Below are 27,889 nucleotides of genomic sequence, written 5' to 3' on the forward strand. Positions count from 1 at the left end.
TGTAAATAGCTTTGGCCCTAACACTGATCTTGCAGCACTCAACTTGTTACAGGCTGTCAATTTGAAAAAGTCCCATTTATCCCTATTTTCTGCTTCCTGTCTATTAACCAACCCTCCATCCATGTGAATATAATACCTCCAACTACATGAGCCCTTATCTTGCTTGTGTATTAACCTGGGTGCCACCTTATTGAATGCCTTTTGGAAAGCCAATTATCCTACATTTAATGGTTCTCCTTCATCTACGCTACTAGTTACATCCTCAAAAAATGCTAATAAATTTGTCAAAAATGATTTCCCTTTCCCATGTTGGCTTTGACCGATCATGCTATGTTCAGACTTCCTTAATAATAGATTCCAGCGTTCTCCCGACGACTGATGTCAGGCTAACTGGCTTGTAGTTCCTTGTTTTCTCTCTCCCTTCTTTCTTGAAAAGCAAAGTTACGTCTGCTAACTTCCAATCCGCAGGGACTGTTCTAGAATCTAGGGAACTTTAGAAAATCATAAACAACCCATCCACTATCTCTACGGCTATCTCTTTTAGAACCCTAGGATGTAGGCCATCAGATCCTGGAGATTTGTCAGATTTAGTTCCTAATTTCTCCAATACTTTTTCCTTTGCTGATATTAATTACCTTAAGTTCCTCACTCTTTTTAGCACCATGGTTAACCTCTTTTGCAGGTAGATAACTTGCATCTTCTACTGTGAAGATGGACAAAATATCTGTTCAATGTCTCTGCCATTTCCTCATTCCCCATGATAATTTCTCCTGTCTCTGCCTCTAATGGACAAATATTTACTTTAACTACTCTTCTTTTTATATACTTGAACAAGTTCTTCCAATCTGTTTTTAATATCCTGGCTAGTTTATGCTCATATTCTATGCTTTCCTTTTTTGTCAACTTTTTGGTGGCCCTTTGCTGGTTTCTAAAACACTATCAATCCTCAGGCTTATTGCTATTGTTTGCCATATTAGAAGCATCTTCTTTTAATCTAATATTTCCCTCAAGTTCCTTAGTAGCCATGGATGAAACTTAGTAGCCATGGATGAAACTTCTTTGTTGATTTTTTGTTTCTCAATGGAATGTATTTTTGCTAGACATTTTGTATTGTTTCTTCAAACAGTTCCCACTGTTTATTTATTTATCACCATGCCTTTTAGTCTATTTACCCAATCAATGTTGCCAGCTCTCCCCTCATGCCTATTGGCTTTGATTAAGTTTAAGATTCTTGTTTGGAACTGGAGTATTTGGCTTTCAAACTTAATATGAATTACAATTATGTTATTGTTTTTCCCAATGAATTTTTCCCTATGAAATTACTAATTAACCTTACCTCATTACACAATGTAGTATTAGATCTAACATAGCTTTACCCCTAGTTCGTTCCACAACATAGTGTCCTATGAAACTGTCACAAAAGCATTCCACAAACTCACTTTCAAGACTACCTTTGTCAATTTGGTTGATCAAGTCTATACGAAGATTAAAGTCCCCCATAACTGTGACATTACCTTTGTTACAAGTTCCAATTATTTCATACTTAATGCTCTGTCCAATGGTATAACTACTATTAGGGGGGCTACAAACTATTCCCACCATTTTCTGACCCCTACTATTCCTAATCTCCATCCATACTGATTCTACTTCCTGATCTTCTGAGCCAAGATCCTTTTTCACTGCTGTCCTTATGTCATCCTTCACTATCAGGGCTCGTCCTCCTCTTTTTCCATTCTTGCTGTCTTTTCAAAATATTATATACCCTGGAATATTTATTTCCCAGCCTTGGTCACTCTATAAACCATGTCTCTACAATAGTGATTAGGTTTAAATAATTTATCTCCATTTGTGCCACAGTTTATCTATCTTATTGTGAACGCTTTGAACATTCAGAAAAAAAGCCTTTACTTTTATTTTTTATTATTATTTGCATGGACCTTATTTGATGCGCTATTACCATTAAACAGCACCTTCCTTCGACAGCACCTCCCAAACCTGCAACCCCTACCATCTAGAAGGACAAGAGCAGCAGATAGATGGGAACACTACCACCTGGAAGTTCCCCTCCAAGCCACACCATCCTGACTTGGAACTATATTGCCGTTCCTTCACTAACAGCACTACAGGTGTACCTACGCCACATGGACTGCAGCGGTTCAAGAAGGCGAATCATCACCTTCTCAAGGACAATTAGGGATGGGCAATAAATGTTGGTTAAGCCAGCAATGCCCATATCCCATGAAAGAATAAATAAAAAACTCTCACCCCCACTCTGCTTATCTTTATCCAAATTGCTACACTGCTCTGTGGCCTTGACTTTTCTCTTTATATTTTTAAAATTATATTCAGCTGAATGCTCCCCCTCCACCTCTCGCCACCCCCTCCACCCCTTGTAGTTTAACGACCTATCCACAGCCCTAGATGTGAGATTCACCAGAACACTGATCCCAACCCAGTTTAAATGGAGCCCATCTCAATGGAATAGCTCCCTCTTTCCTGACTACTGCTGTCAATGCCTAACGAATTGAAATCGCTTCTTCCCACACCATTCTGAGCCACGCGCTTAATTCCCTAATCTGCTTGAGTTTATGCCAATTGTTTGTGGCGCAGGTAATAATCCCGATGTTATCACCTTTGAGGTTCTCAATTTTAATTTAGATCCTAACTCTTCAAACTCTCTCAGCAGAACATTTCTCATTCTACCTATGTTGTTTAGTCCTACATGCCCCATGACAACTGGATCCTCCTCTCCCACTCCAAGTTCATCTCCAGCTGCAAGGAGCTATCCTTTACCCTGGCACAGGGCAGGCAACACAATCTTCGAAACTCCCGGTGGTGGCTGTAGAAAGCTGTCTGCTATCTCTACTGTACTCCCACTTTCCCAAGCCAAACAACCCCACTACTAGTATCAAATCTACCAACACTACTGGTCAAGTTTCCCTCCTGACTACTTCTCATGCCTGCTCCAACCATTGTTCCCTTGATGCCATTTCCACTGGAGTGCTAACTACCCAACCTCTTTTTCTGGCCCCCATGTGCGCTCTCATTATAAATGATTCCTTCTTTTCAGATACTCTCCCTTTCAAATACCAATCATAATCTCACTCCTCAAAAACTACCCTTAATTCCATTGACCTTGCAATCTATGGCTCTGTGTCCACAATGGTAAGATTAGTGGATTGATAGGTAGAAGCTCTGAAGTGGCGAGTTATGTTTTGCAACCAGTTTTACTGCAGGTCACGGGAAGTGATAAGGCTTAACCCCAGGTGAGTGGCGGTAGCATGATCTCTCTCCGGATGCCAGCAGGTCAGCACGTTCACCAAAATCTTAATAAATACCTGCTATGGTGCCAGCAAGTCTGTTGCAGAGGTCAGCCATAGCAGGAGTCAACTGCAACAGCCTGTGCCCAAGCTCCAACAGGCTCAGTTACCCAGCTGTCACTGGCCACAAGCATCTCAAGACAACAACAACTTATATTCATATAGAGCCCTTAAAAATAATAAAACATCCCAAGATGCTTCACAGGAGCATTATAAAACAAAATGCTAAACCCAGCCAGATAAGGAGACATTAGGTCAGATAGCCTAAAGCTCAGTCAAAGAGGTAGATTTAAGGAGTGCCTTAAAAGGAAGTGAAGAAGAGAGCTGGAAAGGTGTAGAGGTGGAATTCCAGACCTTAGGGCCCAGGCAACTGAAGGCATGACCACCAATGGTGGAGTAATTAAAATCAGGAATGCTCAAGAGGCCAGAATGAGATGAACGTAGATATCTGAGGGTTGTGGGGCTGCAGACGATTACAAAGAAGGGCAGGGCCATGGGGAAATTTGAAAGCAAGAATTTTAAAATCAAAACATTGCTTGACCAGGAGCCACTGCTACCCAGTGAGTAGAGAAGTGATAGACGAACTAAACTGACGCGAGCAAGAACACGGGCAGCACAGTTTTGGATGACCTCAAATTTACTGAGATTAGAATCTGGGAGACCAGCCAGGAGTGCATTGGAATAGTAGCACCTACAGGTGACGAAGGCATGAACGAGGGCTGCATTAGCAGATGAACTGAGGAAGGACAAAGTGGGGCAACGTTACAATGGTGAAAACATGCAGTCTCAGTGTTGGTACGTAAATGTGGTCGGAAACTCATCACAGGATCAAAATATGACACCAAGTTTATGAACAGTTTTAGTCTCAAACAGTTGCCAGGAAGAGGGATGAAGTCAGTGGCTGAAAACAACGGCCCAGGTTTAGTGGTCCCAACTGCAGCGATCGCCGAGATGTGCACTGCTGTTGAGGGTCGCAACGACATCTCAACTTCCAGCATGCATGCTTGTGCCAAAAACCAGATGTTGCAGTGGGTCTCAATGGGTTCCAGAGGAGTGTATGATGATGGTTCTGCCAAGCTGCTCTGTAAAGTGCAGGGGCCTGTAATTCGACAATTTGAGCTGACTGCCCACAAGTTACAATGATTTTCTCCCTGTGGCCTGGGCCTCTGGTGACTGTGGCAGCAGCTCTGATATCAGAACATCTCCGTGACTGGACGAGAGTGCAGTGTGTGGCGAAGGGATAGGGCAGAGTCCAGGTGATCTAAAATCGAAAATGGCAACACAAATTGAAAAAAAAAGGCCTTATGAATAAACAACGTTTAAGCAAGACAACATTAAGCGGGGTGACTTAAAAGTGAGGGTTTACGTATGGGCAGTAGGTGGGAGAGTGGAGTTGAAACCCACTACTCCTACTCCTGTTTCTATCTTGTATTCAATAAGTGACCTGATAATTCAGCAGCAGTGGAGGAGTCTAGAGAGGTGGTGGTAAGATAAAATTGGGTGCCGTCAGCATACATGTGAAAACTAATGCTGTGCTTTCAGATGATGTCACTGAGGGACAGCATAAGAGAAACAGGACGGGGCCAAGGGTAGATCCTTGGTGGATACAAGAGGTGACGGTGCAGGGCGAAGAGCAGCCATCACAAGTGATTCTCTGGCCACAATCAGACAGATCAAAATGGAAACAGGTGAGTGCAATCCCACCATCTGATGGGATGGTTAACTGTCAAACGCTGCAACTACGTTGAGAAGGACAAGGCAGGAAAATTTAATCTTTGTCACAGTCACACGGGATGTCACTTGCGAGCTTCATAAGAGCTGTTTCACTACTGTGACAGGGGCAGAAATCTGAGTCCTGAGAAAGATAGGCACAGATTTGGGGAGTGACAACATTGAACAACTTTGGAGAGAAAATGGGGGTTGGAGGTGGGACGATAGTTTGAAAAGACAGGGCTGGTCTTTCGAAGGTTGGATTTTTGAGATTTAAAGAAGAGAACGGCAAGACCTTGAAAAAAGAGACCCATTGATAATATCAACTAACATGGAGACCGGAAGGAGAAGCTGGTTAATTAGCAGTTTAGTAGCAATAGGATCAAAGGAGCAGGTTAGTCTCATGGACAAGATGAGCTCAAAGAGGGCACTAAGGGAGATAGGAGAAAAAACTAGAGAAAGGTGTGCATTCAGGGCTAGGGCAGGAGGTACTTTAGACAAAGTTTGGCCCGGTGAGCATCCGGAAGGAGGGAAGTGGCAGAGGCAGCTTATTATGTTGCCTTGATCTTAGGGTAAAAGAGGTCCATGAACCTCTCGCACATATTGTTGGAGGTGAGGGTGAAGGAGATAAGGAGAAAACTATTTGCAGTAGAGAAAAGAAGCCAGGGTTATCTTTGCATTCCTGCACTAGAATAGTGAGCAGTTTTAGCAGAGGGCAGCAGGACCAAATAGTCCTTTATGTGGTATAGCCAGTTGTCCGCCATATCGTTTCAAGTCTGTGCCCTTTGAACTTAAGGAAGCAGAGATAACAGTCATAGCAAGGGGAGCTTTCAAGATGGGAGGAGTAGTAGTTTTTTTGGGGACTAGGGTATCAAAAACTAAGGTAAGGGTGCAATTGAGCAATCAGTAGCTGCAGAAATGTTGCGATGAATGGAGAGCCAAAGGATAGATAGCTGGGATTTTAAGGTGCAGTTGTAAGTGAACTGGGGGGATCGTTTTTTCCAGGAACAGGTACAGAAGAATATAGGGGCCTAGAAGGGACAATGTATATGGAGAAGGATACAAGTGAGTGATCAGAGTGATTGATACAATGGGACTAACAAGACCATGTGAGATGGCAAGGTCAAGGGAGTGGCCTTGTGTGGGTTGGGTCATTTACATGGAGAGAACATGGAGAGGAGAGAGAGCATGAGTTGAGAGGGAGGATGAAATCACTTAGGCTGAGAAGTCGTACGTTATAGAGGCTGAAGGAGGAAAACAGTTAAGATATCTTGGTGAGAAGTTTATCACACTTAGGTGGACAGTAGAAAATAAGGATTTTGAATGAGATGCGAGAGGGGTGGAACAACGTGAGATGCTCAAAGGAGGAGAAAGTGGCATAGGAGTAGGGAGTCAGGTCAAAGTGTGTATTGGTGACAAGTGCCACATCAGCACAGAAGCAGTCTTGACATGTCAGTGCAATCAGCTCAGTAAGTCTGTAGTGTCAAACACCTTATTAACAAGTGAATGGACATTCTGGAGGTGGTTGTGTAGAGGGACAGAGAGAGCTGATCCAATAGCAAAGTCCACAAGGTCAGCAGTACCATCATGGAAAACAGCAGCTTTCAGCCAGCTCGACTACAGGAAAGATAGGAAAACGATAGAGGTGGAGGAGGCTTAATAATTAAAGATGAAGTCACTTCAAAGATAAGAGAAGATATAGCGAGCGGTTAACAGGTACTGGAGACATTATAGATACGATTAAGAATTAAGAAAGGATTTAATACAATGGCAAGTAATGTTTATAGGCCGTCTAGTAGCAGCTGTGAAGAGGTAGCTTGTATAACTGCAGAGATTAAACAAGCATGTCGCAAAGGCAGAGCAGTCTTAATGGAAGATTTTAACGTTCATATAGATTCAGAGAAGCAGGCAGGCATGTCAGAAAGTTACTGAATTTCTTGAGTACGTCCGGGGTATTTTTCTTTAACAAGTGTCTGAAAACAAACAAGGGGACTATGCCATTATTAAATTTAGTAAGGAATTATGAGCCAGAGTTAGTTAACAGTCAACAGTGAATGAAGATTATAATTATAATTATAATTACAATTATAATATGATCATATTTGGAAGGGAGAAACAGGAAACAGCTACTAAGGGCAGAATTTTCCGAACAGGCTGGCGTGGAAAATATGGTGCGACCTGTATCACAATGGCCTGACCGCAGCTCATGATCGCCCGCTCAGACCGCCAACGGTGAGCTGCATCTCCCGCCATCAGTCGGCGGGGAGCTAATTATAATACATCAGCATATAATTAAAAGGCCATCCCACCAGGTTCTTGGAACCCTGCCATATCGTCCATTCACGTTGGCGGGAAAGCACGCCGACGTGTTTCACAACAGCATGCAGATGATGTGCACTTGGCTGCCTTCACTTTGGGGGGACTGAGGTGAGCGAGCAGCAGCATTCTCCACGGATCGCCTGTTGTTTACAGGCCTCAGGGGCGCCAGCGAGCGGGGACACTTGATGCCTGGCCCAGGAGGCGACTGCTGTGGAGGGGGGCGGGTGATGTCCGGGGGCAAGTGCTGGCCAGCCTTGGAGGCAACTGCTGGATTTTGGGGGGGGGGGGGGGGGATTGTCTGGGGGCAAGTGCTGGCGAGCCTCGGAGGCAACCGTTGTCACTGGGATGAGTGGTGTGACAACTGCTACCGTGGTGCTGCATCCCATGCACAAGCAATCGAGGTGGGGGTCAGGGTAAGTAAGGGAAGTGGTCACGCATTAGGGACACCTGTATAAACTGACAATGCCTCTGTAACTGAGATAGATCAGGTGCAGCCACAGTGATATGATTGGGGTCAGGCACGCCTATGCAACCCACGCGGAGGCACCAAAAGGCCACCAAGCACTCCATGCCTTACCCCCACCCCCTCCCCTGGCATAGACTTAGAGTCCACCACCACTTTATTGGACTGCGGAGAAACTGGACTGCACACGTTGTGGAATTTCCTCGCCAACGCTGGCCATATAGCAGTCACTGCTGGAGGCGCTCACAGCACCTTCCAATCTCAGCATCCTGGCTGGGACCTGTCTCCCCCATGTCACAGGCTGACACTCATCTTTGGCCATCTGAGGGATGACCAGCACTCTCCGAGAAGCGTTAAGGGGAGGTCACACAGGGCCAGGAAGGGTGCTAAGTACAACCATGATAACCATGTCTCTCTCTCTCTTTCATGCTGCAGGGGGACCACCTCAGAATCATGGGTCCTGGTGTCCTCGCTGTATGCCTGATGGCCTAGAGCCCAGAGAAGACTGAGGAGAGAGCGACTGAGGCTCCTGGCTGCGCAAAAATAGGAGCAGCAACCTCGTGAAGAAGGGACTGCTTGGGCTCCTGGACACTGCCCAGGAGCAACAGCAGAGTCCTGCAGAGTGGCAGTGGCACCCTATTCAGCCTGTGAAGCTAGATCTGCGGAGGCCACAGGAAGAGGGGATTCGAATGGGTTGGTCACTTCCAGAATCATCTGGGTGGATGGCCACAGAGTGTGCACCTGCTGATCCTCCTCCCTCTGGGTGCCCGAGGGCCCCTGGCTGACTCCGTGAGTAGAAGGGGTAGTTGGAGTGAGATCGAGCTGCCTGGCACCCCTTTTGCGTTAACATTGTTGGAGGCCAACTATGGCATCAGTGATGGAGATCAGCCCGCGCAGCAGTGCAGGAGTGACATCCTGGACCAAGGTCTCCATGGCAGTCGCCATCCTGCCAGTGTGGACCTCGGTGCATTGCAATGCCAGCGCTATCACCTCAGCCTGAAGATAAACAGACTCCTCCATCGTGCCTTGCAATCTGAGGAGTGCAGCAGGCATCCCTTCCTGATGTTTCCGAGCTTGCCTTTGCAGCTCCAGCAACTGTGACATGACCGAGTCCAAAGGCTCGTCATCTGACTCGGACTCAGCAACGTTCTGTCCTCCAGCAGTCCTCAGAGTGATAGGGACCTGGAAGTCCCTGCCTCTGACTGCTGTGGATCAGAAAGTGCAATGTGCCGGATTGTGACCCCATGGCTACTCTAAAGCCAGGTCCCACCGAGGTGTGTCTCTCTGCGCTGGTGGAGGGTGTGGGTGAGCGCTGTGACAGGACTTCAGGGAGAGTGCCTCCAGATTCCTCTTCAGAAGTTTCTTCGGGGCTTGATTGGAGGCCCTGAGTCATGGACTCTGTCGGCTGTTTGGCAGATGTGTCTGCAAAAGCAAGAGGAGATAATTAGTGCAATGCAGTGGCCTGTGAAATAGGACATATCACTCACAGCATGGTTGTCTGATGGATACTGCACTGCTGGATCCTCACTTGGTAGAGCAGCGCCAACCTCACCGTCAGCACAGGACTGGTCCCGGTCATCGCCGGCCAGCTGGATGGCTCTCTTTTCGAATTCTGTCAAAACTTTGATCTCCGGCATACCTCTACCTCTCTGCGACCTTTCCCTCCTTTGTGAGCCAGTGTGTCCTGCATGGATAGAGATGGGAAGAGCGTATCAGGAATCCTGCCAGGCCAGATGATAAGTATGCCTATGTATGTGGGTGGTGAGTGGTCCCATGGACAGGCTAAGGACAATGCAGGTGTTTGTGAAAGAGTAAATGGTGATGTCCCTTGCTTTGGCAGAGAGTGAGGGCCCTGTGGATGTGTGATGGGTTTGTGAGGTGTGAGTGTCAGGAGTAGTGAAAAGGTGGAAGGGAGATCATTATTCACCCTTTTGCGGCACTGGGTGGCTGGCCTCCTCTGCAGGGCGTTTGCGCTGCCCACCGCTGTCACCGCCTCCCAAGCCCAGTTGGTGACTTTGCTGCTCATCCTGCGCTCACAGCGGGGGGTAGAACACAACCCGGCAGACCTCAACAGCATCCAGCAACCGCTTGAGAGACCCATCATTGAAACGGAGGGCTGCACTCTTTTTTCCTTTGCTGGCCATGTCTCCTGGGCAGCAGTGGTGAGCTGGTGGCAATAAATGCTTTGCTGGCAGCTGCCTTTTAAAGATGATGGCCAGCATGATGCAACAGCGGGGTGATGGCGGACAGGCAAATGAGAGCCCACCTGCCATGGAAACGGTGTGTTTTGCGAGAGTGAATAAATAATGAGGCGGGCTCAGGACGATACGGTGTGAAAGCCCACTATTTTCGTCGGCGGGTAGGACTCCATTTTACCCGCCTGCTACCAAACTTAGTGCAATTCTGGGACAATTCCGCCCCAAGATTCTAGATTTATATAAGGTTGACTTCAATGGGTGAACCAGAGACTGCCCAAAGTAAACTAGGCAAATTTAGCAATGGATAAAACAACAGATCAGTGGGAGGTGTGCAAAAAAGAATTTAACATGACACAGAACCAATTTATAGCTCTAAAGGGTAAGTGTTCTACTTGCCAAAATAGACAGCTGAAGAGGTAAAGAGACAACTATACGAAAAGGCATCCAAAAGTTCAAAAAATAGCAAAGATCCTGGCAAGAGGGGAAGATATGAAGTGCAGCAAAGGATGACAGAGCAGATGGTAAGAGCTTCAAAGAAAGGGAGAATAAAAACAAACTTACAAGGGATGTCAGATTCAAAATAAACATGTTTTACAATGACATGAGGAAAAAGATTCAAAAGAGGCAATGTGGGCCCTTTGAAAACTGATAATGGTGATGGCGCCAATTAAAATAAGGAAATGGTGGACAAACTGAGTAATGTCTTTGCGTCAATATTTACAGTAGAGAGATGGATCAACATGCCAGATATCACAAGGAAATTATTAAAGAATCAGGGACTCTACAAAATTAACATTTGTGAAGAAACTGTTAAGCAGAAATTAATGGCATGAAAGAGCAAAAAAATTCCCAGGATCAGATGGTTTCTATCCCAGAATTTTAAAGGAAATCGTGACATTTCAGATGCCCTAATTATAATCTTCCAAAGTTCTCTCAATTCAAAAACCATTCTTATAGATTGGAAAACCGTGCATGTCACTCCACTATTGAAGAAAATTGAGAAGAGGAAAATCAGGCAATTAATAGACCAGTTAGCTGTTCTTCAAAGAATCACAGAATTGTTACATTGCATGTGGAGGCCATTTGACCCATCATGTCTGCACCCGAATGGGCAATTCACCTAGTGCCATTACCCCGCCTTCTCCCCGTAACCCTGTACATTCTTTCTTTTCAGATAACAGTCTAATTCTCTTTTGGATGTCTCAATTGAACCTGCCTCCACCACACTCTCAGGCAGTACATTCCAGATCCTAACCACTCGCTGCGTGAAAAATTTTTCCTCATGTCATTTTGGGTGCAACACCCCTATTTTGTACTCTCTGGGTTTTGTTTTTATTTCAAATTTCGTGCATTTCCGATTTTTTTTCCTTTTATTTTCATTTTCACAGCTCTATACAGGCAATGCTTGCAAGTTAAAAGCCTAAACTCCTACAATTTGGGGCTGAAATAAGCAATAATCATCAAAATCAAGAGCTGCAATTTGAATGTTTAATTTTTTGGATACTGTAGCTAACTAAGGACTTAGTGGTATTCCATGTAATGGCTTATGGATCAGAATCTTCCAAAGAGAGCCAATCTCGTATACTGTGGGACCTTCACCATCTCAGAATTACCCCTGATCACAGCCGTATTTTCATTGCCAGGATGATTCAAACAGGGAGTGAGTCTTCCAAACACCCCAGCAAATGGGTGGGTGTAGGGAATTTTTGCTGCAAGCCTCAGGAGCTTGAATGGTGGGAGGAAGAAAGCAGCCAACGTGAAAAGATGTTGATTAAAATGTTTGGTGCTGTTGTTGATAACTGCACTCACCCGCCCACCCATCCTCATAACATTGGAACAGGACCTTTGGCAATTCTTCTTCCAGGGCTTCCTTCATCAAACTGTATACTGGAACCCAAGCAGTTCCAGCACTAGGCAAGGGAAAACAGCAGAGATTGTATTTTCCTCCTTTGAATCTAATTTGCATGCGCCTGCCCAAGTATAGGTGGGTATTTGAGCCTGCCAATGGAAAATGGTTGGGGTGCAGCAGAGCAGGAACTTCAGGGTACAGAACAGTGCAGTCCCAAGCAATGTTCTACCCAACCTGATGCACAAGAGAAAACCACAAATGTCAATGGGAAATTTTTAATCTTCCTCTTTCCTTATTTTTGAAGTAATCTTTAACCATTAGTCAATCTAGATAACCATCTTAGCTTCCTACAAGAGAGTGCTAAATGGCAGCGCAATCAGCTCTCTGATTTCTTCTCTTACAGAAACAGGCTGCAGACTCCAGTGGGTGCAAGTTAATGGAGTATTAGGCAGAGGGGAAAATTAGTTCTATATCTCAACCTCCAAAAGCAACAAAGTAGGCTATACAAGGTCAAGATTGTAAATATTTGAATATAAATTTAGATATTGGGAAAAAGATCCAAGTTTCCCAAAGATTCAAGGCAGTGAACACTATGGTATTGGTAAAGTCCAAGAAGGTCTTAAATTCAAAGACTGCCCTGAGCTAAATTAAGCAATCTCAGCCACAGCTTTCAGTGGAAATATAATTTTCTTCAGCACCCCTGGGCTGGGAGTCCAAAATTCAGTCAGGATTTCCAATCAACTTCCAAACCCCTACTGTAGCATATTTCCTTGGGGCAAGGTCAGAATCAGGCTCACTTCTAATGTCAAAAGCAAAATAGAGTGGATGCTAGAAATCTGAAATAAAAACAGTTATCAGGACAAAAGCAAAATACTGCGGATGCTGGAACTCTGAAATAAAAAAATGTTGGAAATACTCAGCTGGTCTGGCAGCATGTCGAGAGTGAAAAAGAAGTCAATATTTCAAGCTTGTGACTGTTCTTACCTACTCTGGACCTAAAAAGGATAGAACAGGGCACTTTCTAAATGGTAAAAAGCTAAAACAGTCGAGGTCCAAACAGACTTGGGGGGGGTCCAGGACTTCCTTCATCAAACTGTATACTGGAACCCAAGCAGTTCCAGCACTAGGCAAGGGAAAACAGCTGAGATTGTATTTTCCTCCTTTGAATATAATTAAAATATTGTGAACAGATATAGAAAATAATCAAAAAGGCTAATGGAATGCTGGCCTTTATATCTAGAATACAAGGTGGGGTAGAAGTCATGTTTCAGCTGCACAAAGCCCTGGTTAGACCACACCTGGAGTTGTCAAAATTATCTGAATTATCATAGTTAGCACTTTGGTCTGTCGTGGAGAGTATAATGGAGTTTCTGAGTTTATATTGAAATAATTGTCAGGATGGCTTGAATGTTCTTCAATGAAGCCTGAAAGGAGTGAGGAAGAATGCAACAAGGACTGATATGCAGAGGGGCTCTGCAACCCAAGCTCTCAAGGCAGAGTTGTGCAAAGCTCAGCAAAACCACTGACAGTGGATCCCTAACATCCCTGCCTGCAAGGTCCTGAACTGACTCTCCTTCCTCTCCTTTCCCTAGGTCTGGAGGCAAATTGCAGGAAAGCCTTTGAGTGATCCAAACACCAAAACCTCTGCTTATGGTTTCCTATTGTTTGCACTGCAAGGTCCCGAGTTGTGCAAAGGCTTCAGTGGTATCTATGCTCAGCAAGGCTAGCTGTCAAAAGCCAGATCTGTTGGGGGTATTCCTTGTTACCAAACATTCACCCTGCCATATTCTTCATGGAGGCCATATTCTTCATGGTCAAATAGCAGGGGAATGGAAATATGTTTTCAGCATAAAAGTATAATAGCAGTTCCCTGGGTCCCATGCATAGGCCTGTTTGATGATGATCCTGTGATCAGCCACAAGCTAGGCATTGACAGTGTTTTTTTCATTTTCTACTTACACCTGCTGATGGCTCTTGTTTTGCTCTACTGATAGGCAATGTTAATCACACCACAAACAAGGCAAACCAGCCACTGCTACAAAGCCACAAAGCTCTATCCTGCTGACAACAGAGAACAGTGAGAATGGTGATGTACTGCTTATCCCTGGCAAAGAGCTTTTGAGTCCCTCCTTAATGCAGCTGTGAATGGCAGAATGCGAGATATGGCTAAACTTTCCTACACCAAATTGAAAGGATCCAGAGGCGCAAAAGCTCAGGGCTGTGTTGATTTTGAAGGTCACTAACATTGCACACCTACAGGACACAGCAGGTGCCCTTGCAGAAGAGTGCAGAGGTCAGTGTCAGCCAGCCCAGAGAAGCACAGCCTCCAACTCCACTATTGTAGATCTACGAGCGTTCAACTGTTGTTTTCGGCGAGGCCTGTGATGCTGGTGGTGATTGGTGAACCTGTTCCTTCTCCTTCTCCAAGTCTTGCTTCACTCAGAACAAAGAAACAAGATCTCATAATTACAGTATCTTTGCAGAGCAGGAGGTGGCCATTTGGCCCATCGAGTTTGCACTGGCTCTCTCAGAGAGCATTCCACCTAGTCCCACTCCCCTGCCTTATCCTGTAGCCTTGTACATTCTTTCTTTTCAGGTAGAAATCCAATTCCCTTTTGAATACCTCGATCAAACCTGCCTCCACCACCCTTTCAGGAAGTTTGTTCCAGCCTCCAACCACCCTCTGGGTGAAAAAATTTTTCCTCACATCAAATTTACTCTTTTTGTCAATTATTTTGAATCTGTACCCTCTAGTTCTTGATGTTCTCTCGAGTGGGAACAATTTCTCACCATTTACCCTGTCCATACCCCTTAGGATCTTGAATACATTTGTCAAGTCTCCTCTCAGCCTTCTTTCCTCCAGGGAAAAGAGGCCCAACCTCTCCAATCTATCCTCTTAGCTACAGTTCTTTATCCCTGGAATCATTCTTGTGAATCTCCTGTGTACTCTCTCCAATGTCTTCACATCCTTCCTCAAGTATGGTGCTCAGAACTGGACGTAGTACTCCAAATGAGGCCTAACTAGTGTCTTATACAAGTTCAAAATGACCTCCTTACGCTTGTACTCAATGCCTCTATTAGTAAAGCCTAAGATACTATATGCTTTATTAATTGCTCTCTCAGCATGCCCTGCCATCTTCAATGACCTATATACGTTTACACTGAGGTCCCTCTGTTCCTGCACCTCCTTTAGAGGCTCTCCTTTTATTTTATATAGTCTCACCAAATCTTTCCTGCCAAAATGAATCACCTCACACTTCTCTGCATTGAACTTCATCTGTACGCCCAAACCACCAATATGTCTATGTCCTTTGAAATTTATGACTGTCCCCATCATAATTGACAACATTTCCAATCTTCGTATCATCTGCAAGTTTTGAAATCATACCCTGCACACCACAGGCTAGATCATTAATACATATCAGGAAGAGCAAGAGTCCCAACAGTGGCTCCTGGGGAACTCTACTACAAACCTTCCTCCAATATGAAAAACAACTATTTATCACTACTCTCTGTTTCCTGTCACTCAGCCAAATTCTTATCCAAGTGCCTGCTTTCCCTTTTATTCCATGACCTAGAATTTTGCTCACAAGTCTGTTGTGTGGCACTGTATCAAATGCCTTTTGGAAATCCATATACACCAGATCAACAGTGTTTCCCTTATCAACCTTCTCTGTTACCTCCTCAAAAAATTTCTGCAAGTTAGTTAAGCATGATTTTCCCTTAATTAATCGATGCTGGCTTTTTAAATTATCCTGCACTTGTCTAAGTGACTATTGATTTTATCCCGTACCATATTTTCCAGAAGTTTCCACACCACTGAGGTCAAACTGACTGGCCTGTAGTTGTCAGTTTTATCCTTGCACCCCTTTTTGAGCAAGGGTGTAACTTATGCAATTCTCCAATCCTCTGGCACCTCCCCTGAGTCTAAGGAAGACAGGAAGATTATCACTAGTACCACTGCAATTTCCATTTTCAATAAGCAAAGAAAATTGACTCAGGTTTTGTCCAGCAACAAAAATGAAAATTGCGATCTGGAACCTGGAAAAAAAAAATCAGACAGCAGAAGATCCTCTAATACAGGGAAATGGAGCTGAGGGCCCCCTTTTATAGTTCTTTAACAGCTCTCAAGGCAGCAATCCCACTAGGCTTTGAATGCAGGTTCAAGACTGGGCAGGACAGTCTTGTGAATTGGAGTTAAAATGCAACGGGGCTGGTATAACACCCTGTTCACTTTTAATTAAAACCCTTCTTGGCTTGGGTGAGACTGACATGTGGCAAGAAACGGGTGACTCAAAATGGTGGAGTGACAGGGAGAGCACGGGAAGCCTTCAGAAGTGATTTTAACCCCTATCTGCCCTGCTTTTGCCAGGAAGATACGGTTATATTTACCCTAAATTCTTTCCATTTTCTATTAGACTTTTAAGGCAAAAACATTCTTCGGTGTTAATAAGGTTTGAGCTATAAAAAAGAGAAACATTTATAAATTAAAAATCCTATTAACACCCAGTTTTTGTTTTTGCCTAATTAAGTCAGTCCGCTGAAGAGTCATCAAAAGGAAGCTGTAGTTGATGTGGCCTTCACCTCCACTGACAATTCCTATTGGTAAGCTGGTCGGTACTTAATTTAAGACAAAGAACCAGGTTTTCTTCAGGCAATATGAAGTTCCTAGTATTTGTGTCTTGTCTGATGGCATTTTGCAAACAATCCTGGAGGTGCAGAAAAACAGAACAAATGCATATGGAATTTTTTCTTTCATTAGGATTTAATGGAAATTTCTTGACAATCAGATTGCAGTAGAAAAATCTCAGCAATCTCTATTACAAACAAGGGAGTTGTCAACATCTAAGTTTCGCAACTTAATTTTTAAAAAGCTAGTCTAGAAGTAGAGACTGGTGATATATGATATTCATCCTGCAGCACAGGGACGTTCAGGCCAAAAACACCATACGCTCTAAAAATGCCAAGGCCAGAAACTGGATTGTTTTCTAGGCTGCAAAAATGCAGCATCACAGCATTAAATAGCCCTTTCATGAAGCTATTTAGAGGAAGTAATTCACTTTCAAAATCTATAACTATGAGCCATGGCCAATGACTGCTATATTAAAAGCAAAATACTGTGGATGCTGGAAATCTGAAACAAAAACAGAAAATGCTGGAAAAACTCAGCAGGTCTAACAGCATCTGTGGAGAGAGGAAAAAAGAGTTAACATTTCGAATCCACATGACTCTTCTTCAGAGAGTCATACGGACTGAGGAAGAGTCATACGGACTCGAAACGTTAACTCTGTTTTATTTTTCTCTCCATAGATGCTATTAGACCTGCTGAGTTTTTCCCAGCATTTTCTGCTAATGACTGCTAGCTGTGGAAGAAAAAGAGGAATCTACAATATTTACCAAGGAAGGAAAAATGCCTGTATCAATTCCTTCGGGCAAAGCACGTTGGGTATCAGTATGTAAAAATCAGTTCAGGGCACAAAATCTCTCAGAATGTTGTATATCAGTTAACCCAATATTAGTAGTGGGGGAATACCTGGGACATATTACAGGATGTTATCTATCAATATTCATCTGAAGAGTGAAGTGGCCATAAAGAATAAACGATATGATTTTGGAGTAAAAGTGCTTCACAAGCCAATGGAATTCCTTGAAAAGATAATTGAATACATAAACAAAGGCAAGGTTAATTATTTATATTGTAATAAGGCATTTGGCAAAATCCCACAAGTGCTTCTATTAACTTAGCTAAATTAATTGCAAGTTAGCTGTACTAGCAAAATGCAGCATTAAGCAATGATAAATTCAAAGATCTCTGGCTGAGGGTGCAGTGGTTGTTGGTGTTATACAGGGTTCATTGAGTAAAGATAGCCTTCTGTGTCAAAGGAGCTTAGTTCAGTCATTGTTATGGGCCTTATGACTTATGAAGAAGTAACCTTGCATTCAGAAACTTCAAGAGTACGCGATCAGCAACATTTTGCCTTCCTGCTTCATGCAAGAAGAAAAAGTTCAGCCTGTTCAACATTTGATGGCTGAACCTCCAAATTCCTTATTTAGCACCGCTGCAAGCTCCTGGCCTTATTTAGCACCACTTCAAATCAGTGATGTCATGGAGAACTATTGCACAGTAAAAGGTTCCCACTATCTTACATTTTTAATATCTAAAATTTTTAGGTATTTAATAACTTTAAATGTTGAGTAGTTGATATACTCTGTAGTTTGCAACATTTATGCCATTTGCAAATCCATACCTGAGTCACAACATGGTCGCTTGGATTTATTTATGGTTCAAATACAGAAAGTCACCCAAGAGGAATCAAACATCCATGCAAAGTTTTGTTCTCTCCCTTGAACAATTTTTCATAAAGCCAGGCTTTTCCAGGACATAATATAATGACGGATTAGGTGAAGAACCTTTTCACAAATACTTGCACTTCTCTATTCATTTGCTCTATTAGCCAAGCAATTACTTAAGCTGCCATTATCTCAAGAGTCTGATATTCCTGAAGGAAAATAGTGAAAATTTCATTTCTGAAGTGCAGTCCTACACAAAATTTTATCTACTTAGTATTATCAACTCAGATGCCGATTCATTTCGATCAATGCAGCAAAGTTTCATTCAATTATATTTAACCTTACTAAACATTACACACAGTTAATAATTTCACATCACCAGAAGCAGAAGTCAATTTGGCATTTTCTAGCTTTATTTAATTGGTTCCAAAGCCAAATGTCAAGCACCTACCAGCAGCTAATTAGAACAAGTTAACCCAGCGCAAACTAGAGATTAAATTTGAAACACTGTAATCCATGTGGCTTGACTACTTGCCGGATAAATTTACAGAAACAATAGAGAGGGTGTGATTTAGGTCAATTTCTAATTGTACATAGCAATATCTACCCTTGAAAAGCTTATTATATGACAATGAAAGATTAAATCACACCTCAGCATTCTATATCTGTGTAACAAATATAAAAAGTCCAAAATAAAGGAATATATTTGCCTTTCTTAATACAATGTAATTGAAGTCTATTTTTTAAACAGAAGATACTAGGCTGAGAACATTTCACAGAGATTTTTGCTTCTAACTTCAAACACGGCATCAAGATGGTCCAAAACTACAGAAAGCTAAAACTATATTAATCTAGAAAAGTAGTAAAAGCTTCTCAACATCTTCAAAAACAGCTGACATGGTCCCAAGGAGTCCAAAAATTCTGAAACTGTCTCCGACATGTAAAAACATTTACACAGACCTTGTAACTTAAGCTGCATGTGTACCCAAAAATTCCTTCACATATATTCTCCCCACTGTCATTCGTTCACCCTCTTCTGCCACCCAGTGTCCCCTTCCCCACCTAGTATTTACTCCTCCCTCCCTCTTTTCATTGTCCACTCCCATTGCCACATTGTTCCTATAAATCCACTTAATGCCTCATACAGGTCTCTTGTATTCTCTCAGCATGAATAGCTGGACCGATAGCTTATGTATATTGCAAACGGGAGCGAGAAGAGATGGGCCTGTTCAGCGCATTAGCCACCAGACTCAGGTGCAGCTGGGATTAGGTGGTGGTGTGGGAGCAGGAGACGGCTGGGCTATGCTGATTTCGTCAGCAAGCCCCAACATGCTGGCTAACAACATAAAATACTGGCATGCATGCAATTTAGACCAAAAGGTATTATCTTTAAATGTGATATTAATCTTAGTGTGGTGCTGACCAGGTTGGTTCAATAATCAGTCAGTTAGTCTCAGCTGGCCAAGCAGTGGACCAGTGCTATAGTATTTGGTAAAGATCAATATCCTGTGTACAGATGGAATTTAACCCTGAAAAGTGTAAGGTGGTACACTTTGAAAGGAGTAATTTGACAAGGAAGTATTCAATGAATGGCATGACACTACGAAGTTCTGAGGAACAAAGGGACCTTGGTGTGTGTGTCCATAGATCTCTGAAGGCGGAGGGGCACGTTAGTGGGGTGGTGAAAAAGGCATATGGGACACTTGCCTTTATCAATCGAGGCACAGATTACAAAAGTAGGGAAGTCATGTTGGAGTTGTATAGAACCTTGGTGAGGCCACAGCTGGAGTACTGTGTGCAGTTCTGGTCGCCACATTATATGAAGGATGTGATTGCACTGGAGGGGGTGCAGAGGAGATTCACCAGGATGTTGCCTGGGATGAAACATTTAAGTTATGAAGAGAGGTTGGATAGACTTGGGTTGTTTTCGTTGGAGCAGAGAAGACTGAGGGGGCGACCTAATCGAGGTGTACGAGATTATGAGAGGCAAGGACAGGGTGGATAGGGAGCAGCTGTTCCCCTTAGTTGAAGGGTCAGTCACAAGGGGGCATAAGTGCAAGGTGAGGGGCAGGAGATTTAGGGGGGATGTAAGGAAAACATTTTTTACCCAGAGGGTGGTGATGTCTGGAATGCACTGCCTGGGGGGGTGGTGGAGGCGGGTTGCCTCACATGCTTTAAAAAGTACCTGGATGAGCACTTAGCACGTCATAACATTCAAGGCTCTGGGCCAAGGGCTGGTAAATGGGATTAGGTAGGTAGGTCAGGTGTTTCTCATGTGTCGGTGCAGACTCGATGGGCCAAAGGGCTTCTTCTGCACTGTGATTCTACTGAAAAGCAGGTGACAAATCATAATTCACCCCATGATGAAATAGCTATTAAAACTGACCATCTAGGCTCACACACGAGAGAACTGGCCAGTGAGCTATTACATCACCATGCAGGGAAAAATAAAAATGCAGCTTGTTTCAAGAAATATAAAGTACATAAATAATGATTGGGCCAGAACTTCCGAGGGGTGGAAATCACAGTCCGATTACCATTCCGCTCCTTTTTACTTACCCAGGTTGGGAACTGCACATTTCTCGACTAGTCTTCCGACCTGGGCCTGGTGAGAATTGTGTAGCATACCTTGTTCCTGAAACCTTCCAGTGCAGGGCAGCAGCACGGTTTGGAAGTGAGGCCATAACTCCTTTTTATGGCACTAGCAGCCATAAACCTGGTTAAGTTTGAGGGTCCCTGTGTTTAAATGCACTTTGAGAAGGTAAGTGCAAATGTAAGTGGGTAAAATTAGGGGGTGGGGAGGGTAGAATGGGTCGGAGGGGGTTAGAGTGAGACAGGGGGGAAAGGTAGGAGAGGGGTCCGGTGGGGGATGAGGTTGAGTTACCCAGGAGTTAGAAGTGTTTTTAATCCTTCTAACCTTTCCTGGGTAACTCTTTTGCTAAGAAAATCAGAACAATCCGAAGTCTTCAATTTAAGTCAGAATATTGGATGGTTCCTGGTGCAGAGTAGTTGCCCATTGAAAGTTCAAACTTCCCGGGCAATTGCCGTACAGTCCTTGCCATGGGGACTTGTGGGGGTCCCCCAGCGCATCTTCTGGGGTAGCTCCGGGGTACAAACCCCCAGAGATCGGAAGTTCTGGGCCAATTTTGTACAGAAAATAAAATCACCTAAATGAAAGCCCTCAGAAAACGTGGGTAGATTCATAACCCTACTATTCTCACTTGCTAAGAAATGAAGAGTACTACCAAGCTATGAGTACAGTACAATGAGAAGTAGGGTGGATCATTGTTGGCCACAAATAGATCCTCCATAGAAGGCTGTGTTCAACTAAAATGTCATGAGTCTACTTCTGACAAAGAAAACTGCCAAGCATTTCCTTTTTGCTACATAAGGAGTTAAACTCCTGACCTAATCAGCCGATTTGCATTGTAGGGGAATGAACTTCATTCTCCTTTGGCTTCAGACCAGCACCAGACGTCACTAAATAACACCCTGGAACACTATGTTCTTGGCAAAGAAACAACAATGTGTTTAAACATACCACAGGCTATACAAGAAAGCATTTTTTAAAAAAATAAAAACATTTGGAGACTTCAAAAAAGTGAGTGATATACAGTGAAAATACTCCATTAGCTTTCAATTTTGTCACAACAAGCAGATTATTTAACTACTCAGGAATCCATCCCTTGACCAGCGTATCATATGACTGTGTACCTGGAAATTCCAACATGCTGCTAGAAATTATTTAGGACAGGGAGTGATCAACCACAAGTCCAGAAACAATAAATGAGTCATTTCCTGTCAAATTTAAAATGACGAAAGAACATACTACCTTTACATTCAAACAAGTCAATGCACAAACTGATCAAAGTAAACAGTAAACAATACTCAGCAGTGATTAACACCCACTATCCATATGTAACCAAAAAAGCTAACGAACCACATCAGCCATATTAGTTCAGCAGAATACTTGACAGTACATGCAAATATCATATGAAAGAAATTTTAAGTCCTATTTCAGTTAAGGATGAGGCAGATTAATATTCCCCATACTAAAGGCTGATCTCAAAACACATTGCATTGGAAGGTACAATCTGAGGATCGGCATTCATAAGCCAGTCCGAAAATTATAAGTGGTTTTCCAGATTAGCAAACCACTACGTAGCCAATTCAAGACATCATCAATTAATGCCTGAAAGCGGAGAGCCTGCCCTCCTAGCTGCAATTGATGTGCAACCACAGTAGCAGAAGAGAGACGAGAAAAATGGGGGGCGTGGGGGTGTGGAATTATTTAGAGGAAAATAAATGGGAGAATATTTGAAGGGCATCAAGTTTAAACTGCATATACCACTTTAGTAAAATGAGAAAAAAACATATAATTTATACACAATTAACAGCATCTTTTAGATTCTCTATACTTCTGTATTTGAACTTTCTTTTAGTAAATATTGTGGACAGATCTTTAACCACCTGTCCATCTTATGCCATAGAAACAGCACTGAAAATTAGCCTTTGGTGAAGTTGTTCCCTTTCAAAGCCCAACAAAAAAATTGCTGTTCCTATTACTCGGATATTAGTGATATTTTGGGCACACAGAGCAAATGACTTCAATGACATCCAAGTGCAAAGGTCATTTAACTGATCACGCAGGGTGCATTTCATCGAATCACAGAATGGTTACAAACATACGAAATAGAAGTAGGCCATTCAGCCCCTACCAATGCCCCATATAACTGATGCATAACATCCTTACTGCTATGTTCAATTCTCCTCATAATAAAGGATAGCATTCCATTAACCTTCTGAATTACTTGCTGTACCTGCATACTAGCTTTTTGTGACTCATGCTCTAGAACACCTGCTTCTATAGTGATTGTAATTTCACCAAGATCCCCCCTCCGCCATTTCCATATTATCCACTATTAACTCCACACTGTCATTCTCTAGAGGACCAAAACTCACTTTACTCACTCTTTTCCCGTTTAAACTCTTGCTGTCTGTTTTTACATTTACAGCTAGTTTCTTCTCATACTTTAGTTTCTTTCTCCCGATTAACCTTTTAGTCATTCTCTGCCGTTCTTTATATTCTGACCAATCATCTGACCTGCCACTCATGTTTGGGCAGTTATATGCTTTTTCCTTAAGTCTGATGCTTTTCTCAACTTCTTTAGTTAACCACAGATGGTGGGTCTTCCCCTTCGAATTTTTCTCTATAGTAGGATTATTCTTATTCTGAGTATTCTGAAATGTCTCCTTAAATGTCTGCCACTGCTTCTCCATTGATTTATCCCCTAACCTAATATCACTTCAACTAGCTCAGCTTTCAAGCCCACATAGTTGCCCAATTCAAAGTTCAAAATACTAGTCTTAGACCCACTCTTCTCCCTTTCAAACTGGATGTAGAATTCAATCATGTTGTGGTCACTGGTACCTAAGGCTGCCTTCACTCTGAGGTCTTGAATGAATCCTGTCACATTACGCAATACCAAATCTAATATAACCTTCTCTCTGGTTAGTTCCAGAACGTGCTGCTCTAAAAAAAACTCTCTCGAAAGCATCCTATGAACTCCTCATCCAGGCTACTACTGCCAGTCTGATTTTTCCAGTTTATATGTAGATTAAAATCACCCATGATTATTGCTGTCCATTCATTTCAAGTACCCAATATTTCTTCTTGTATACTTTGTTCTACTTTGTGGTTACTGTTAGGGGCCCTGTAGACGACTTCCACTAGTGACTTATTTCCCCTACTATTCCTCATCTCCACCCAAACCAAGTTTACATCCTGATCTCCTGAACCAAGGTCATCTCTAATTATTGCACCAATGCCATCCTTGGTCAACAACCACCTTTACCTGGCTTCCTATTCTTCTTGAATATCATATAGCCCTCAATATTCAGGACCCAATCCTTGTCATCCTACAGCCATGTCTCCATAAGGGCCATCAGATCATATTTATTTGCTTCAAAGTGCACTATCAATTCATTTACTTTGTTATGAATGCCATGTACATTCAGATACAGAGCCTTTAGTATCTTTGCAACATCTAGTCTTGACTACTGATGTATTCTGAGGTTTTATCTCTGTCATTTCCTGCCCTCATATTCCATATTACTGTTATGGTCTCCTGCTTTGAATCTACCCCTTGTTTCGATTAAAGCCCTTTCTACTTCCCTAGTTATGTAATTAGCAAGAGCACACGTCCCAGCATGGTTCAGATGTAGACCGTCCCAACGGTATAGCTCGCACTTTCCGCAGTACTGCTGCCAGTGCCCTATGAATTGGAACCCACTTCTCCCACACCAGTCTTTAAGCCACGCAGTCACCTCTCTAATCTTATTTGCCCTATGCCAATTTGCACGTTGCTCAGCTAATAATCCACATATTGTTACCTTTGAAGTTCTGTTTCTTAATTTGATACCTAGCTTCTCCTACTGACAATGCAGAACTTCCTTCCTTGTCCTGCCTATGTCATTGGTACACACATGGATCACAATGACTGGATCTTCTCCCTTCCACTCAAGTTCCTCTCCAGCCTTGAGCACATGTCCCAAGCCCTGGCATCAGGCAGACAATATTGCCTTCTGGACCCACGCTCTTTGCTGCAGAGAAGTGTCAATCCCCCTCAATATACCATCCCCTACTACCAATACATTCCTGTTTGCTCCCCCGACTTGAAAGGCTTCCTGTACCATGGTGCCATGGCCAGCCTGCTCATCCACCTTGCAGATCTCGCTTTCGTCCACACAGGTTGCAAGCACCTCAAACTTGTTTGACAATTGTAAAGTCTGACACTCCTCCACTAATGTCTGCTCGGTCCCATTATCTGCCTCAGTGACGGTCACATCCTCCTGTCCCCCACTGCTGGCCAAAACAGATGATCCTATTCTAAGAGGCGTGACAGTCTCCTGGAACAAAGTGTCCAGGTATTTCTCCTCCTCCCTTACGTTGCACAGTGTCTGCAGTTCAGCTTCCAGACCAATAATCCTGATCCGGAATTCATCTAGCTGCTTACACTTTCAGCAGACAGCACACAAGGAAGCCATTCAGCCCATCATGTCATGCTGGCTCTCCGCAAGAGTAAATCACCGAGTTTTATTCATTTGCCTTTTTCCCCATAACCCTGCAATTTTTTTCTCTTCAGACAATTATTTGAATCTCTTTTGAAGGCTCCAATTGAATTCATCTCTACTCTCAGGCAGTGCATTCCAGCTGCTAATCACACGATTCCTCATGTCACCATTGCTTCTTTTGCAAATCACCTGAAATCGGTGTCCTCCTTTCCACCACAGAAACAGTTTCCCCTTAACTACTCTGTCCAGGTCACTCATGGTTTTGAATACCTCTATAAAATGTCCTCTTAATCTTCTCTTCTCAAGAGGAATAGCTCCAGCTTCTCCAATTTATCCATGTAACTGAGGTCCCTCATTCCTGGAACCAATCTCATTAAACTTTTCTGCATCCTCTCCAATGCTTTTGCATCCTTTCTAAAGTGTGGTGCCCAGAACTGGGCACAATATTCACGTTGAGTCTGAATCTGCATTTCATACAGGTTTTTAAAAAAAATTTCTTACCTTTGTGCTCTGTGCCCCTATTTATAAAGCTCAGGATCCTGCATGCTTTTTTTTTAAACCACTTTCCCAACTTGCCCTGCCACCAACAATGATTTGTGCACATATATACACCCAAGTCTCTCTGCTCCTGCACCTGTTAGAATTGTACCCTTGATTTTATATCGCCTCTCTTCATTTTTCCCAATCAAAATGAATCACTTCACACTTTTTTGCATTAAATTTCATCGGTCATTTGTCTGCCCATTCTACCAGTCTGCCTTTGCCCTCTTGAAATTTATCACTACCCTCCTTGTTAAATGGTTCCAAGCCAGATGGTAAAGTATGAAACAAGGCACAGATCTTTTCCTTGTTAGTCAGTATGCACAGGGTGCAACATCACAAATCTCTGCCTCCTAACTACCAACTCAGTGTCCCAGCTGACTCTCTTTATATTCTCCTCTTAATAAAACCAAAAATTAATAAAATAAACAGGGGACAGCCCCTGGTGGGGCATGACTCTCTTTATATGTGCTCTCAGTCCTGAATCAAACAATGCCCATCAGCTGCGTATCTTTAACAACAAAATCAACCAACTATCAACACATTTCACAGTTCACATTACTTCCAAAATTGTGTCATCCACAAATTTTGAAATTGTGCCCTGCATGCCCTAGTCTAGGTCATTAATATATATCAAGAAAAGCAGGGGTCCTAACACCAACCCCTGGGGAACACTCCCTCGCGCCCTCCCCACCATATACATACCTTCCTCCAGTCCAAAAGACAGTTATTCACCAATATTCTGTTTCATGTCATTCAACTAATTTCGTATTCATGCTGCTACACTCCCTTGTGTTCCAAGAGCTTTAACTTGGTTGACAAGTCTTTTTTGTGGACTTTAACAAATGCCTTTTGAAAGTCCATGTACACCACATTAACTTTATTACTTCATCAAAGAACACAAGCAAGTTAGATAAACATGATTTGCCCTCATCAAATTCTGAATTAATCTTCATTAAGCGATTGCCAATTTTGCTCCATCCCACCATCAAGGTTAAACTGATTGGCTTGTAGCTGCTTATGCCTTACACCCTTTTTGAACAAGGGGGTAACATTTGAACTTCTCTAGTCCTCTGACACTACCCCTGTATCTAAGGAAGATTATGGTCAGTGCCTCCGCAATTTCCACCCTTGCTTCGCACAGGATCCTTGGATGCATCTCAACCGATACTGGCGACTTATCAACACGAAGAACAGCCAGTCTGTTTAACACCTCCCCTTTCTTAATTACCAGTCCATCTAATGTCTGAACTATCTCATCTTTCATTATGACTAGGGCAGCATCTTATTCCTCGGTAAAGAGAGATGCAAAGTACCCATTTAGTCCCACAGCCATGGGTCTGAAACTAGAGCCTTAAACATAAAAGACAATTACAAGGGTATGAAGACAGAGTTGGCTACAGTGGACTGGAGAAATAGGTTAAAAGGTAAGACAGCAGAGAAGCAGTGGCAGACAATTATGGAGATACTTCATAACTCTCAACAAAGATACATTCCACTGAGAAAGAAAGACTCTACAAGAAAGGTGCACTCTGCATGGCTAAGTAATGAAGTTAAAGATGGTGTCAAACTGAAAGAAAAGGCACATAATGCTGCAAATATTATTGGTAGGCCAGGACATTGGGAAAAGTTTAGAAACCAGCAAAGGATGATAAAAAAAGAGAGAGAAATTGGCGTATGAGACAAAAATAGCAATAAATATAAAAACAGCAGAAAGTATATGAAAAGGAAGAAAGGGGCTAAAGTAAACATTGGTCCCTTAGAGGATTAGACTGGATAATTAATAATCGGAAATGAGGAAATGGCAGAGACTTTGAACAAGTATTTTATATTTGTCTTTACAGTGGAAGATGCAAAAGCATCCCAAGGACAGTGGAAAATCAAGGGTCAGGGAACTTAACACAATCACTATCCCACTGTGCCAACTTTCTGTCTCTTAAGATGAAGGTTTACGCTGTGGTCAACTCTGTGTTAAGCATCTTCTGGTGTAGTCCAGGAGCCCCACTCTGGCACATTTGCCTCAGAGGAAGACAATGGTCTGAGAAGATGCAAGATTTGATGGCCATTCTTTTCAGCCAGCTGAGCTTTCTGTTTTGGTTCACCTCTTCCAATACCCTTTCAAACT

The 27,889-nt window shown here is 43.0% G+C and overlaps 1 protein-coding gene and 1 long non-coding RNA gene across 3 annotated transcripts in view; one reads left to right on the forward strand and one right to left on the reverse strand.

Annotated features, from left to right (window-relative positions):
• Positions 1–2,253, forward strand: part of LOC144679789 (uncharacterized) — a 107,695-nt gene extending 105,442 nt beyond the window's left edge. Inside the window, exon 4 of the long non-coding RNA XR_013576423.1 lies at positions 1,984–2,253. This is a non-coding gene — a long non-coding RNA (uncharacterized LOC144679789). The remainder of the gene's footprint in view (positions 1–1,983) is intronic.
• Positions 1–27,889, reverse strand: part of spidr (scaffold protein involved in DNA repair) — a 341,449-nt gene that overhangs the window by 235,110 nt on the left and 78,450 nt on the right. The window lies entirely within an intron of this gene.

Source organism: Cetorhinus maximus, chromosome 4, assembly GCF_964194155.1.
Source record: "Cetorhinus maximus chromosome 4, sCetMax3.hap1.1, whole genome shotgun sequence".
Classification (NCBI taxonomy): Eukaryota; Metazoa; Chordata; class Chondrichthyes; order Lamniformes; family Cetorhinidae; genus Cetorhinus; species Cetorhinus maximus.